General features: G+C 35.7%; 1 protein-coding gene across 1 annotated transcript in view; it reads right to left on the bottom strand.

Annotated features, from left to right (window-relative positions):
- The window catches only part of LOC128547706 (ribitol-5-phosphate xylosyltransferase 1-like), a 115,428-nt gene that overhangs the window by 36,309 nt on the left and 61,737 nt on the right, over window positions 1-17,382 (bottom strand). The window lies entirely within an intron of this gene.

Genomic DNA, 17,382 nt, shown 5'->3' with positions numbered 1-17,382 from the left:
GTTTCATAAAAAACATCGAGGGAAAAGGACACAAAAAAATGCTATTTACACAAAAAAACAAGTTTTTTCAACGGAAAACCAGTAAAATTTTCATGGGCCAATATTCAAAAGATATACTAAAAGCAAATACAGGCTGACAAAAAATTTGACAGCAAGAACCCCCGCAGGGGAGTTCTTAAAACATTAAACCGTCTCATCCCAATTAATTTAAGGTAAAATTATTTTTTTAAAACCCACAGCATCAATTTTTAAAATCTGGAGAAAAAAGTACCCCAAAACTTGTCATGGGCTATCGAGCACTCGTATTTAAAAGAAATTGTACTGTAAGGGAACTTAGGTTGCAAAACAAAAAATGACCCCCATGAAAAACCAACATAGTGCTTTTCGACTAGCAAAGGACCAAAACCCCCGCACAGAACAAAACCCTCTGTTCGCTTTAAAGGTTTCCCCTAATTACAAAGACTTTGAAAAGGGGAAAAGCATGGATCCGACCAACTGCGTTGTTTGGTTTTTTCACTACTCAAATCTCTATTTTCAAGTTTACATACCCAACCTCACTACACTCTGTTAATTTTTTCATTGAAAATTATTTTATTTTGGCCAAAAAAACACCACCTGCAATTGATACTACAGCAAATTCCACTCAAATCGGGGGCCCATTCTACGTATATAACAGCCACAGTAATTTGTTAAGCATGGGTAACACACAGACGAAAAAAAACAGTAAAAAAAAAGACAGTGCAATGTAACAAAATTTGCTAAACACAACAAACATTTTGCCAGTTTGCAATAAAATTTTAAAAAAGCCTTTGCATAAAAAAATTTTTTCAACAAACAAAACTCCCGAGAAATTTTTCCCAAAACTTTTTATTAACAATGACAAAAAAAAGACATAACTTTGACGAACTTTCAAATACAAGTAACAACTGTGACACTTTAGCACTCCCAGCATCCCCATTTGCTTCTTAGTAGTCTTTAAAGTGAATTTTTGTATCAATCTCAACATTTGTTTGATCAGTCTTTTCAAGATACCCTGTACTAGATATAACATTTTATTTCATTGTTGTACTCTGTGTTAACTGGAGGTAGTATGTAATATGCTTGAAGAGAAAATGAAGCGTAATGTCATTCTGAATGAAGAGTAAATAAGGCTTGAAGTTATATGCTTGAAGAGAAAATAAAGTGTGATGAAGCTTGAAGCAAAATGTTTGAAGAGAAAATGAAACTTGAAGCAATATGGATGAAGAGAAGGTGAAGCTTGAAGCAATATGCACAAAGAAGAAAAAGGAAGCTTGAAGCAATATGCACAAAGAAGAAAAAGGAAGCTTGAAGCAATATGGACAAAGAAGAAAAAGGAAGCTTGAAGCAATTTGCAAGAAGAGAAAATGAAACTTGAAGCAATTATGCATGAAGAGAAAATAAAGCTTGACGCAATAATTATGCTTGAAGAGAGAATGGAGCTTGACGTAATAATTATGCTTGAAGAGAGAATGGAGCTTGAAGCAATAATTATGCTTGAAGAGAGAATGGAGCTTGAAGCATATGCATGAAGAGAAAATAAAGCTTGACGCAATAATTATGCTTGAAGAGAGAATGGAGCTTGAAGCATATGCATGAAGAGAAAATAAATCTTGAAGCAACATGCTTGAAGAGAAAATGAAACATGAAGCAATACACTTGAAGACAAATGAAACATGAAGCAGTATGCATGAAGAGAAGATAAAGCTTGAAGCAATATGCTTGTAGAGAAAATGAAGCTTGAAGCAGTCTACAATATCATGCCATCTTAACTCTTCACAGCAAAAAGCAATCTTCCTGGACAAATAAATTCTAGTTATCAAGATAGCTTTGATAACCAATAAACAATTTCTAAAGTGCAATATCCAATTTCTGTCAAAATAACTCTTATTTCGAAACCAATATCATTTCTTATTGCACCATCATGTTAAACAATCAGAGATGAAAAGGTCTGACAAGACACAAGATGCGTATTACATCATAATAAAGATTGGAGAAGAAAACGTGATAATCAAACTGTCAATCAAGAAAGCTCAATGATAATCATTGCAGACGCGGTTGCACATAAAACAAATGAAACATCTTGTGACTTGTTTATTAAACAGGAACCTCGTAGCCTGATCGTAACAGGAAAAGAATTACTGGAAACTAACTCTTCTCAACTATTTGATAAGAAATCAATGTAAATAACAACTCATGACAACATTCCCTTGAAATGCTGGTAGTAGTATTCAAGACTTAGATAAACTATTTTCTATGAAACAAGAGCTGTCCATAGCACAGTAGGCTCAACTTTTCTCAGTGCTTGACACTGAATTAGAGCTTTGCCAGTAAAAGCTTTATAAAACTTTAACCAAAAAATTCTAAGTTAAAAAGGGGCATAACTCTGTCAAAATTCAAATCATGAGTTATGGGGATTGTTTCTCCTGGTAGACTTTAATAGTAAATAAATATTTTGAGTTTCATGTTAAAAGCTTTGATAGTAACAGAGATGTTTGACTTTATCAAAAACTTTAAACAAAAAATTGTAAGTTAAAAAGGGGCATAACTCTAGTCAACAGTCAAATCAATTTTTCTTACTGTTTGATGGTTACTAGAAGTTGTACACTATAACAGAATGATAATTAAGTCACTGAATCTACTTATTTCTACATTACATTATATGCTTATTTCTACATCCCAAGCTAGATACTGAACCCACAGTGGCAAGGAGCAAGTGATTTAAGGACTCTTAACCATGCACATAGTCATGGCAACCTCTTGACAAATTAAGTGTCAGAAATACTCTTTCTCCAACAAAAACCAGTGATAAAAGATCACACTGCTACCAGTATTATCTCTAACAATGTACTATAAATAACTATCCTGTCAGCTGTTATCTCCCTTACTGATAAACTGAGTAGCTTCTGGATATAAACAAGTCAGTGAGAGTTATCTCTACATGTCTATCATGTTTAAAAGTAGCTGGTTCCCAACATCTGAACAAATCTGCAGGCAATTTAATAAATCTTAGCTCAATGTTAAATAGACATTAAAGAACTGTGTCTTGATTCATTTAAAACATGACAATTGTGCAAAAGGTAATTATATAGTCAGTCTCTCATAATAACCTCATGGGTGTATAAATAGCCTAAGTGTTCAATAAAGAAACATAATATTATAGCAAAATCTTGTTTTATCTCTAAATAACCCAAACATCCTTTAACCTATATACCTATTGTTTGCATACAAATTATAATGAAAACTTGTATACAAAATAAATGTATCTTAAACAAATTAGTGGTGCACAACTCTGTTTACAAAAATTTGCCCTGTTGAGACATGAGGAACTTTATTTGCTAAAACATTTTATTATGTCCGATCTCTGTGACTTTATCAGCCATTTAACAACAGTATTATGCCTTTTTCTTTTTAAAATATTTATCTTAAATTTTCTATTGAAATCATTTTAGAACTTTTGAAGATTGTGTGTTTCTAATACTGATCTATTAATCAATTCCTTTTTTAATCATCCCTGGTACAGTACGTAATACAGTAAAATGGAAAAGTTTGAAACTATTCTGATGTATTCCCATGGAACCAAGAGTTCAATGTTAGCGTTCCAAAAATAACATAAATAGTAGGCTTTATCGAATCAACTAGTCCATCCCAATAATTGAAGATACAGGCTGACACTTTCCATCTTCACAGTTTCTCAAATGAAAGGAAATTAGAAGAGAGTGTTTAAGTCTGTCACGAACTGTTCAGTATGTGAGGTAACTAATGTAATTGTCTCAAGACATCCTTGTATCACCAGATACTTGTTATCCCTCTAAGCAATGGTATTCAAGATTCTGCTGGGCTTTCTTAATTAACTTAGGTGTGTGACATTATAATGGTAGAATTTGCCTGTATTTCATTGCAAATAAATTTCCCCGAGCAATCACTGTGAATATTGCAGTATCACGAAATAGGACTGATTAAATAACTCAGTTAGCTGCTACAATGGCCTAAGAAATTCTGGAGCTGCAAACCTCGGGTGGGGGTTGGGGGGTGGAGGACCTGTTTTTGCAATAAAAAAAAAATCACATGTATCTATGAGTGAATGAGCCACTCTACAAATTACTTATTGTATATAAATACTTTCATACCAGAATGAATCAGACATAATTATGCAGTGGTATAACAAGAGCACAGCCTTGCGAGTGCAGACGCTCATCTGATTTTTTTGTCTCTGTATACTGTCCTACCATGATTTTCCAAAGTCCAAAAAGGGCCATAATTCTTGCAAACAGCTATTTAGAGTTATGGTGCTTGTTGTACAGAGTCAGCTTTTAATGGCGAATAACTGCTCCAAGTTTTAAAGCAATAGCTTTGACCATTTAGGAAAAAGTTGACCTAAACATAAAACTTAACCAAGAAATCTGATATTTTCTAAGGCCAAAAAGGGCCATAATTCTTGCAAAAAGCAAGGAGTTATGTTTCTTGCTGTACAGAGTCAGCTTTTGATGGTGAACAAGTGTTGCAAGTTTTAAAGCAATAGCTTTGATAGTTTCGGAGAAAAGCTGACTTAAACACAAAACTTAACCAAGAAATCTGATTTTCTAAGTCCAAATGGGGCCATAATTCTTGCAAAAAGCTGTATGGAGTTATATTTCTTGTTGTACAGAGTCAGCTTCTGATGATGAACAAGTTTCAAAGCAATAGCTTTGATAGTTTAGGAGAAAGTTTACCTAAACATAAAACTTAACCAAGAAAGTCCAAAAGGGGCCGTAATTCTTGCAAAATGCAGGATGGAGTTATGTTTCTTGCTGTACAGAGTCAGCTATTGATGGTGAACAAGTGTTGCAAGTTTTAAAGCAATAGCTTTGATAGTTTAGTAGAAAAGCTGACCTAAACACAAATCTTAACCAGCCAATGCCAATGCCGACACTGATCAAGTTACAACAATAACTCATCATTTTTCTCTCAAAAACTCAGATGACCTAAAAATGAAAAAAAAAAAAAAAAAAAAAAAAAAAATACCGTGATTATCAAAAAGAGAGTTTAAAGTTAATATAACTTTAGTTAAGATTGGTTGCTTTCAACTTGGTGTTTAGCAAGCTAATTTATGAATAACTTGATTAAGGATTGTATTAGGATTCACTGAGACAAAGTATGGGATTGTATTGTGGTTACTCGGGTCAAGGTTATTGTTACTATTATTATATAGACAGCCATTTTTCTTTTAATTCATTGTTAAACTTTTGAAAGGAACATGCATCTAGATGACAATCAAATTTTCATTCTTTGAAGCAGTGTCTGTGAATAACGCTTGAATTGAAATGTAGGTTTTTACACAAGAATAAATTGTTTTTATGAGTCTGTTTGGGGAAAATTTAGAAGGAAGTGTTTAGCTAAATATTGTGCAGGCCAAAATGTCAGTAATACAACACCACTTGACAAGTACATTATTCTTCATTTAATAAAAATCAGTGTTTTTTTTTCTGCATGTCTGCACATGTAGGCTGCAAGGAGCTTTAAGTTGACCTAAACATAAAACTTAACCAGGCAATGCCAACACTTACGCCAATCAAGTGATGACCATAACTCATCATTTTTTTCCCAAAAAAATCAGATGAGCTAAAAATGAAATAGTGAGCTGTTGTAAAGAACACATATGGTGGTAAAACATGTTGTAAAAGACAGATCAGTGGTGTTACATGTTGTAAAAGACATATACAGTGGTGTAACATGTTGTAAATTTATTTTATCTGTTTTGTTGGATTTAACGTCGCCCCAACACAATTTTAGGTCATATGGTAACTTTCCAGCTTTGATGGTGGAGGAAGACCCATTATTTCATAACGAGCAGGCACCTGGGTAGAACCACCAACCTTCCGTAAGCCAGCTGGATGGCTTCCCCTCATGAAGAATTCAATGCCCTGAGTAAGGCTCGAACCCATATCGATAAGGGGCAAGTGATTTGAAGTCAGCATCCTTAATCACTAGGCCACAGAGGCCCCAACATGTTGTAAAAGACACAGTCATACAGAGGGGTAAAACATGTTGTAAAAGACATATACGGTGGTGTAACATGTCTTAAAAGACAAATACAGTGGTTTAACATGTTGTAAAAGACACATACAGTGGTTTAACATGTTGTAAAAGACACATACATTGGTTTAACATGTTGTAAAAGACACATACAGTGGTTAACATGTTGTAAAAGACACATATGGTGGTAAAACATGTTGTAAAAGACACATACAGTGGTTTAACATGTTGTAAAAGACACATACAGTGGTTTAACATGTTGTAATAGACACATACAGTGGTTTAACATGTTGTAAAAGACAAATACCGAGGTGTAATATGTTGTAAAAGACACATACAGTGGTTTAACATGTTGTGACAGACACATAATAGTGGTACAAGAATGAAATTGTGGGCTGTTGTGACAAGCTTGTTTGTTAATTAAACAGTGAGCTCTTTCCAGAAGCCATCAATATGATAGCAAACTCTAATTTACCAATGGATCAGTAAGATATTGTGGAATACTGCTATATAAATTTGATCAGTGAGCTTAAATGGTAGACACTTTTATGTTGATATATTAGTGAGCTGCTAAGACAGACTCTTGTATGTCAATGAATCAGCGAGCTGTTGTGGCATACTCTTGTATGTCAATGAATCAGCGAGCTGTTGTGGCAGACTCTTGTATGTCAAGAAATCAGCGAGCTGTTGTGGCAGACTCTTGTATGTCAATAAATCAGCAAGCTGTTGTGGCAGACTCTTGTATGTCAATAAAATAGTGAGCTGCTATGTCCAATAAATCAGTGAGCTGTTGTGACAGACTCTTGTATGTCAATAAAACAGTGAGCTGCTATGCCCAATAAATCAGTGAGCTGTTGTGGCAGACTCTTGTATTGTCAATAAATTAGTGAGCTATTGCTTCAGACTCTTGTATGTCAATGAATCAGTGAGCTGTTGTGGCTGACTCTCGTATGTCAATAAATCAGTGAGCTGTTGTTGCAGACTCTTGTAGGTCAATAAAACAGTGAGCTGCTATGCCCAATAAATCAGTGAGCTGTTGTGGCAGACTCTTGTATGTTAATGAATCAGTGAGCTATTGTTGCAGCCTCTTGTATTGTCAATAAATTAGTGAGCTATTGCTGCAGACTCTTGTATGTCAATGAATCAATGAGCTGTTGTGGCTGACTCTTGTATGTCAATAAATCAGTGAGCTGTTGTTGCAGACTCTTGTAGGTCAATAAAACAGTGAGCTGCTATGCCCAATAAATCAGTGAGCTGTTGTGGCAGACTCTTGTATGTCAATAAAACAGTGAGCTGCTATGCCCAATAAATCAGTGAGCTGCTGTGGCCAACTCTTGTATTGTTAATGAATCACCCGGCGTTGTGGCAGACTCTTGTATGTCAATAAAACAGTGAGCTGCTATGCCCAATAAATCAGTGAGCTATTGTGGCAGACTCTTGTATGTCAATGAATCAGTGAGCTATTGTTGCAGCCTCTTGTATTGTCAATAAATTAGTGAGCTATTGCTGCAGACTCTTGTATGTCAATGAATCAGTGAGCTGTTGTGGCTGACTCTTGTATGTCAATAAATCAGTGAGCTGTTGTGGCAGACTCTTGTGGGTCAATAAAACAGTGAACTGCTATGCCCAATAAATCAGTGAGCTGTTGTGGCAGACTCTTGTATGTCAATAAAACAGTGAGCTGCTATGCCCAATAAATCAGTGAGCTGCTGTGGCCAACTCTTGTATTGTTAATGAATCACCGGGCGTTGTGGCAGAATCTTGTATTGTCAATGAATCAGCAAGCTGTTGTGGCAGTCTCTTGTATGGCAATAAATCAGTGAGCTGTTGTGGCAGACTCTTGTGTGAGCTGTTATGTCAGACTCTGGTATGTCAATGAATCAGTGAGCTGTTGTGGCAGACTCTTGCATGTCAATGAATCAGTAAGCTGTTGTGGCAGACTTGTATGTCAATGAATCAGTGAGGTGTTGTGACAGACTCTGGTATGTCAATGAATCAGTGAGCTGTTGTGACAGACTTGTATGTCAATGAATCAGTGAGGTGTTGTTGCAGACTCTTGTATGGCAATAAATCAGTGAGCTGTTGTGGAAGACTCCTGCGCATGACATGTTGCCTCATTATGGTAAACGTTTATGCTATGTTATTTCAAAATCCCTTCATGGATGGCAGAGTTATTGACCGGACACGAAACAGACCCTGTTAACATTTGACCTCTAAGTGTGACCTTGACCTTGGACCTAGGGGTCTGGGTCTTGCGCATGACATGACGTCTCATTATAGTGAACATTTATGCCAAGTTATTTCAAAATCCCTTTATGGATTGCAGAGTTACAGCCCAGAAGAGAATTTACATGGACGGACAGTGTGATTTTAATATGCCCACCTTCGGGAGCATAAAAAATTGTCATGCATGAAGTTTTTTTAAGTGCACTGTATTTTAGAAGAAAACTATCAAATGTCTATTCTAACTAAAATGAAAATTTTACTAAATTTAAATGACATATTCTGACAGCCACCTGCTTTAAGCTACAAAATGCATTAAAAAATAATACACTTCAGAACTTGTAAGGATCCCAAGTGTTTTCTAATGGTAACAAAATCATTATTTCAATACTTTCCGTGCATCTTTCATCAGTAAAGTCTGTTGTTTTTATTCCACATGCATTTTGATTAACTATTGACAGAGAACTCCAGCTTTGGGGGAATTCTAATCATGAATAATGGAAATTTTCATTATGAAACAGTACACTGTTAAGATGACTTCTATTTTCTCTTCTTAGTCATTTCTTTTGGGTAAAAAACTGAAATGAAACATAAAGTACCTGAAATTAGTAAGCATTTATCTTCTTTGAAAGACATGTATTTTTTATGCAGGGGAAATTGGTTATTACAAATGACACTGGTGAATGTTTGTGTAATAATCCATGCAAAGTTATAGACTGTCAAGACAATGTAAACTATTTGACCTCCAAGTGTGACCTTGACCTCTAAGCTAGAATCGTGTGTCTGATACATCTGCTTGTAAAACAGTGCATCAGAAATAGATCCCTATTATTCTTTGACCTCCCTCCAAGTGAGTCCTTAACATTGTGAACTTACTCATACCACCACAATGTTTTATTCCTGGGAGCATTTGTGCAAAGCCAGGCTTACTGGAACAGAAAAGAAGTATGACTGACACACAAGAAATATATGGAACAGATGACAGACAAAATATATGACTGACAGACAAGAAGAATGATGGAACAGACAAGAAGTATCATAGTACAGGCATTGGGAAGTATGATGGAACAGGCAAGAAGTATGGAGGAACAGACAAAAGATATGCTGGAACAGACAAGAAGTAGAATGGAACAGACAAGATGTATAATGGAACAGACAAGAAGTATGATGGAACAGACAAGATCTATATGATGGAAAAGGCAAGAAGTATGATGGAACAGACAAGATGTATGATGGAACAGACAAGAAGTATGACGGAACAGGCAAGAAGTATAATGGAACAGGCAAGAAGTATGATGGAACAGACAAGAAGTATGATGGAACAGACAATAGGTATGAAGAAACAGACAAGAAGTATGATGGAACAGGCAAGAAGTATGATGGAACAGACAAGAAATATCATGGAACAGACAAGATGTATCATGGAACAGACAAGAAGTATGACGGAACATGCAAGAAGTATGATGGAACAGACAAAGGTATGATGTAACAGACAAGAAGTTATCATGGACAGACAAGATGTATAATGGAACAGACTAGAAGTATGATGGAACAGGCAAGAAGTATGAATGGGACAGGCAAGAAGTATGATGGAACAGGCAAGAAGTATGAATGGGACAGACAAGAAGTATGATGGTACAGGCATTGGGAAGTATGATGGAACAGACAAGATGTATAATGGAACAGACAAGAAGTATGATGGTACAGGCATTGGGAAGTATGAATGGGACAGACAAGAAGTATAATGGAACAGACAAGTAGCATGATGGTAAAGGCATTGGGAAGTATGAATGGGACAGACAAGAAGTATAATGGAACAGTTTTGTTTTTGTTTGTTTTTGGGTTTAACGCCGTTTTTTAACAGTATTTCAGTCATGTAACCAGTGTTCCTGGATTCTGTACCAGTACAAACCTGTTCTCCGCAAGTAACTGCCAACTTCCCCACATGAATCAGAGGTGGAGGAATAATAATTTCAAACACAATGTTGTTTATTAAATAGTCACGGAGAACATATGCCCCCGCCCGAGGATCGAACTCACAACCCCGCGATCCGTAGACCAACGCTCTACCTACTGAGCTAAGCAGACAAGAAATATGATGGTACAGGCATTGGGAAGTATGATGGGACAGACAAGAAGTGTGATGGAACAGACAAGATGTATAATAAAATAAACAAAAAGTATGATGGAACAGACAAGAAGTATGATGGAACAGAAAAGAAGTAGGATGGAACAGAAAAGAAATATGATTAAGTATGTCAGACAGACAAAAAGAATGACAGAACAGACAGATGAAGATCATTTCTTCATCCCCCTATTTTGACATTTGGGGATGGAATGTAGTGCCAATGGGACATTACTTTCGGTGTCTGATAAATCTTTATCTAAGAAACAGGTTATTAAAAGATTTTTGACTTCTGTTGAGTCAATCATCCAGGATCTACTTTCTATGTATCAAAGAAAAAACATGACAACATGGGGGTGGAGTGATGACAGAAAAATCATCTCAATCTTTTACTTCATCTTTCCTTGATTACAAACCCAGAGTATAGACAGAAATATAATTAAAATACCTTGCCATCAACATTACTTATCTTCCTTGAGATCAGCATGCAAATATCGGTGAATTAAAGTATGGTGGCAATTTTATTAACCAGATAAATTCCAAGGAAACAATTATTTTCAAGAAAATGATATGATTTTTTAATGAAAAGTCAAAAACTCTATCAGGTCGAAAATTCATGCTAGTATTCCGGAGAACTTACACACACTATAGTTACTTTCGTGAAAATTTCAGAAATCTTTCCCGTTTTGTGAAAAATGCTTTCAAATTATTTTTTTTTCACAAAAAGTTGGAATGTTTCAATAAAATACAGAAATTGCAGACTGCTTTACATACAACACTGCTATCAGAATTGTTTTTCTCTTTTCTGTAATGTGTCATGAAAACTTTATTTTCGTGGAAACTTGTATGAGAGAGAGCCCTATTTTGAAATTTTTTCTCGATAACCAGATATATTCTTGAAAACTTGTCAACAAGAAGGTCATAACGACCCTTTACCGCTCACCTGTTAAATTTGGCCTTGAATCATCAAGATAAACATTCTGACCAAGTTTCATGAAGATAGAGTCATAAATGTGGCCTCAAGTGTTAACAAGCTTTTCCTTTGATTTGTGTGGTGACCTAGGTTTTGACCCCACATGTCACCATTTCGAACATGGCCTAGGAATCATCATGATAAACATTCTGACCAAGATTCATGAAGATAGGGTCATAAATGTGACCTCAAGTGTTAACAAGCTTTTCCTTTGATTTGACCAGGTGACCTAGTTTTTGACCCCATATGACCCAGTTTTGAACCTGGCACAGGAATAATCAAGATAAACATTCTGACCAAGTTTCATGAAGATAGGATCATAAATGTGGCTTCTAGGGTGTTAACAAGCTTTTCCTTTATTTTGACCGGTGACCTAGTTTTTGACCCCACATGACCCAGTTTCGGACTTGGAACATTCTGTGCAAGTTTGTATCAAATCAAAGCATAAATGAAACCTAAGACTATATGTCTGAAAGGGCTAAAATAGAAAATTTCTCTAGAACCTATGATGGAATCTAGACAGTTTTCGAAGGAACCAATTTCTTATTGTGACTTAAGCTGTGTGTAAATGTGGTTAAAATCAAATGTAAAATGTCCCTTCTATTCCCAATTGTGTTCACAAGGTAAAAATAAACAAATTTTGACTCTTTTTGGGGTCAAGTAGGGACCGTAACTCAGGAACCTATGATTTGATCTGATGGATTCATCATGGAATCCAAGATCTATGGTCGTTAAAGATATTTTGCAAGTTTGTATCAAATCAAACCATAAATGAAATCTCTATATGGCTGCAAAAGCCAAAATAGCAATTTTGGCCCTTTAAGGGCCCATAATTCTAGAACCCATGACTAGCTACCAAAATTGTTCAAGTAATCTACGTAACTCAGGCGAGCAATCTAGAACCATCATGGCCCTCTTGTTGTAAACTGTATGTTGGAATTTAATCAACAAGAGCACCGCCTTGCGGGTGCTGACGCTCATCTGATTTTTTTTGTATAATAGAAATATTGTCTTACCCATGATTTTCTAAGTCTAAAAAGGGCCATCATTCTTGCAAAAAGCAGGATAGAGTTATGTTTCTTGATGTACAGTGTCCACTTATGATTGTGAAAAACTGTTGCAAGTTTTAAGTTGCAATAGCTTTGATAGTTTATGAGAAAAGTTGCCTTAAAAATAATACTCAACCAAGAAAATGATTTTCTAAGTCCAAAAGGGGCAATAATTATTGCAAAAAGCAAGATGGAGTTATGTTGCTTGCTGTACAGGGTCAGCTTATGATCGTGAACAAGTGTTGCAAGTTTCAAAGCAATAGCTTTGATAGTTTAAGAGAAAAAGTTGACCTAAACATAAAACTTAACCAAGAAATCTGATATTTTCTAAGTCCAAAAGGGGCCATAAATCTTGCAAAAAGCAAGATGGAGTTACGTTTCTTGCTGTACAGTGTCAGCTTATGATGGTGAACAAGTGATGCAAGTTTTAAAGCAATAGCTTTGATAGTTTAGGATAAAAGCTGACCTAAACATAAAACTTAACCAAGAAAACTGATTTTCTAAGTCCAAAAGGGGCAATAATTCTTGCAAAAAGCAAGATGGAGTTATGTGTCTTGATGTACAGGGTCTGCTTATGATGGTGAACAAGTATTCCAAGTTTCAAAGCAATAGCTTTGATAGTTTAGGAGAAAAGTTGACCTAAACATAAAACTTAACCAAGAAATCTGATATTTTCTAAGTACAAAAGGGGCCATAAATCTTGCAAAAAGCAAGATGGAGTTATGTTTCTTGCTATACAGGGTCAGCTTATGATGGTGAACAAGTATTCCAAGTTTCAAAGCAATAGCTTTGATAGTTTAGGAGAAAAGCTGACCTAAACATAAAACTTAACCAGGCAACGCCGACGCAGACGCCGACGCCGACGCCGACGCCGACAACCGCTCAAGTGATGACAATAACTCATCATTTTTTTTCAAAAAATCAGATGAGCTAAAAATGGCATGAACATGGCATGACATTGTCATAAAGGCTCCACACAGTTTCAGTAATATAGATAGATATATACTGCAAAGGAAGTTATGGCATTGGGATTTTTGGAGGTTTATAGCCTAAGTCCAGAATTGTAAATAAATAGGGGCCCTGATCCTGTATTAAAGGTCTAGATAAATATACCTCAACATACACAGTGTATGGGGGCTATACTGGAATCAGACATGTTTGTTGGTCTTTCCGTCCATCTGTCCAGCCTGTTTGATCTACATCTTCTTAACTGCTGGGAAGATATTAAAAAAAGTAGCATCAGTTACTTACCTTGTGATGACAATGTGTAAAGTGCACAATCCAGGTCAGTAAGTCCAAAGTCAAGATCACACTTAGAGGTCACAGATCAAATAGCTTGAATTTGTGTCTGCTCCAAACTTAAGGAATTTCATAAAACTGGCATCGGTTGTTCCACTCATCAAGATGACATGCAGAATGCATATCCCAGATCACTGGGTCAAGTTCAAGGTCACACTTGAAGGTAATAGGTCATTATCACTACTTTCCCTCTATCAATGCTGCATCTAGGGGGTATTAATCACCTTTAGTGATAGCTCTACTAAAAGTTTGCTTAAACAATAACTCAATAATATTATTATACTGTGAAATCATTAATATTCGTGGGGGACTAATTTTCGTGGATTTTGTGGTTGAGTCAATTCACAAAATTTAATCCCAACGAACAAGTAAAATTCCCATTCATTTTATGTTTAAAAGTTGAAATCAACGCATTCATACCCCCACGAAATTGCCGTTTGGACCCAAACCATGAAATTTCATGCCCACGAAATTAAATGATTTTACAGTAATAGATAAAACAGGTGTTCCTTTATTCAGTCTCACCTTGGAATATTCTCTACATAATCACCCTTCAATTTCTGAATCCATTTGAAAATAAGTGGAAGGGATAATTGCCTCTTTCCTTATCTTCAAAGATTATCTTTAGTTAGATTCACAAAAATTTAAACTGCTGCACTATATAATTAGGCTAAAAAATTCCTGATTAATTTAACAGGCAATTCATTTTCTTTGACATTTACCATTAGCAGAATGGTAAACAGATTTATTATCTATTATATTTTCAAACCTTTTAGTCAGCCATTAATATTAATGACTTCAAGGTATCTAAACAATGTCTGTTATGGGGGGGGGGGGGGGGAAAGACACATGTTAATGAGTGAAGGTGCATGTGTCTGTCCATCTGTTCGTCTGTCAAATTTTGTGTCCAATTCATTCAAGGTATTGACTTAAAACTAATGAATAAATAGTATATAGGTAGTTGGCGATGAGAAGATATACAGAATACAAATACCAGGTTGGTAGGTCAAAAGTCAAGGTCACAAAAGTGGCACCAAGTTATATTTCATATTCATATTTCGTGTCTGAAGCATAATTTGATAATAATTTAAGTTTTTGACTTTAGACTTAGCAAAAGTAATTATCAGAAAAAAAATGAATAAGTTTGTTTCATGGTTTTATTAGCTCACCTGTCACATAGTGACAGGTGAGCTTTTGTGATGGCCCATAGAATCCTCCGTCTACTAATAAACTTTGATAATGTGGCAGTTGACCTAAATACAATCGACACTGTTTATTTTCGAATACAGGTAAATCCAATAATTGCTTTACAATAAATCTGTGACGGATTATCTTTGAAAACCCCTGGACTTATTGGACTCAACTGCCACATTATCAAAGCTTATTAGTAAGTTCACAATTTCTTGTGAACAGGATAGAGACCACAGTTTGCAATTGATTTTTATCAAACTTGCACACAACTTGTACTGGCATATATATCTCGGTTCCTTTCAAAAACTGGCCAAATGCCATCAAGGGTTCCAAAGTTATGGCCCCTTAAAGGGCCAAAATCATTCATATGTTGAACTGGTTGAATTCTTTGTGAAAAAAGTAATATTTTCAGCTGTATGTATTCCATTAGGAACATAAAACTGAATGCAAAAATAATTTCACATCACATTACGCACTTACACAGAAAAATTTAGAATTCGAAATACGTTTTTTTCGTAATTCTTTGGCAAAAATAAAAATTCTACGAAATGCTGAGATAACCACAGAGGCAGAAAGAGAATATATAGTTTGTTTACTATGTGTGACCATCTCTGGTATTGACATTCTACCATTGTAAAGAAGCAATTTCCTGTAGATGACAGAAACTGTCAGTTTCATTAGGTAAATATATCAGGCATAAAGCCTGTATAGTGTAATCTGTCATCTCTAGTTAGTATGCATGTGACTGCATCTTGAACAAAATGACAAAACCTTATAGTGTACCTTAGCAACCTTTAACTAGCAGACCCGGATCCAGAAATATCTGACTGTCCAGTTTAGAACATTGGCGTCACTGGAGAGGTGCATAGTGCCGAAAGGGAGTAGATACAGGAGGGGGCCTCTGTCCGTTTTTGGGGGAAGAGTGGGGTCTCCACCCTGAAAGACAGGTATGAAATCTTGGCTTCTGGAGCATTTTTTAGTCTAAATTTTGAGGTACTGGAGGGGTACCCCCTCATTTCAGGGGGTCAGGGGGCTTGCCCCCAGGAACAATTTGAAATACAGGTATGAATTGCTAGGCTGTAGTGCATTTTTTGTATAAATTTTGATATACTGGAGGGGGTATCCCTGTCATTTTAGGGAAATAAGGGGGTTCTCCCCCTGAAAAAAATTTGAAATATAGATATGAAATGGTGGCTTCTGGTGCATTTTTGGTCTAAATTTTGATGTACTGGAGAGGTACTCCCCTCATTTTAGTGGGGTTAGGGGGTTCTCCCCTGAACAATTTTGAAATATATGAAATGGTGGTCTCTGGTGCATTTTTGGTCTAAATTTTGAGAAAATATTATTCTTTTGTCAAAATAGTTAGGTGCAACTTTGATGAGTATAGGTCACTTCTCAGCCAACTGGAGTGGGGGGGGGGGGGGGGGGGGACATGGGCCCCCTCGACATGGCTGTGGATCCGGGCCTGACTACTTAAAGTTGCAAAAACAAGTTAAGTAAATCTGTATGAATTTCTGATAATCTCCCTTTAACAACTTTCATGCATGTTTAACTGTGTTAACCAATCATGAAAATTCACAAGTTAAATTTTTCTCTGTTTAAAACAAGAACAACTATGCTCAGTGTAAGTTTGTTTTATCAATATTTTAACTAGAGCTGCTTTTGAGAAAAGTGCATGTCTCCCACGAATGCCTAATCATTTAGATTGGCATTTCTTCTCCATTATGTATCTGTGTCAACCATGCACCACTGGCATCAGTATTTTCGGTAATTCAAGGGCCATAATTCCGAAGTGCCTGGGCCCATTTGGCTAGTTATCGAACTTGGCTGAGGACTTATTGTCAAACACATTTTGCTCATGTTTGGTGAAGATCAGATGAGAACTGTCTGACTTAGAGCACGGAAAAGATTTGTGTCAGACGGACTGACGGATACACACATAGACAGGAGTAAATCAATATGTCTCCCACCATAGTGATGTGGGAGACATAATTACCAGAGGAAAAGAAAATAATTACAAGAAAATTGTAAGTGTTTATGTTAAACATAGCACAAGTTTAAAAAGTTCCATCAGACTTAATCTTCTGTTAGAAACATATAAAAAGACCAAATATTGAGTAATACATGGTTTCAATAACCATTTCCAATGTGCTTAATATCAGATCTATAAAGGGAGGTAATTCAATAGTACTTTCAACTAAATCAAATTTTCTTTTGACAAATATCTAAGACAAAAGTACAGAAATTCAATATTAACGAAAAAAATGATATAATTTTAGGTAAATCATGTTCATACAAAACACTGTGGCAGCCACATTATAACAAAGACATAATAAAACCTTAAAAATAAAATTATGTAACTGTCAAAGAGACTCCATCCCAGTATCAGAGTACCAGTATATTTGTAAGACAGTTTTTAAAGGCTTCATAATGCATTTTCTTTAAAACGTGGCTGCCACATTTTGCACTAAAAATATGAAATATTCAAA

This window comes from Mercenaria mercenaria, chromosome 13 (assembly GCF_021730395.1).
Source record: "Mercenaria mercenaria strain notata chromosome 13, MADL_Memer_1, whole genome shotgun sequence".
Classification (NCBI taxonomy): Eukaryota; Metazoa; Mollusca; class Bivalvia; order Venerida; family Veneridae; genus Mercenaria; species Mercenaria mercenaria.
Note: the sequence above shows the minus strand (reverse complement) of the source record. Positions and strands in the feature narration are given on the sequence as shown.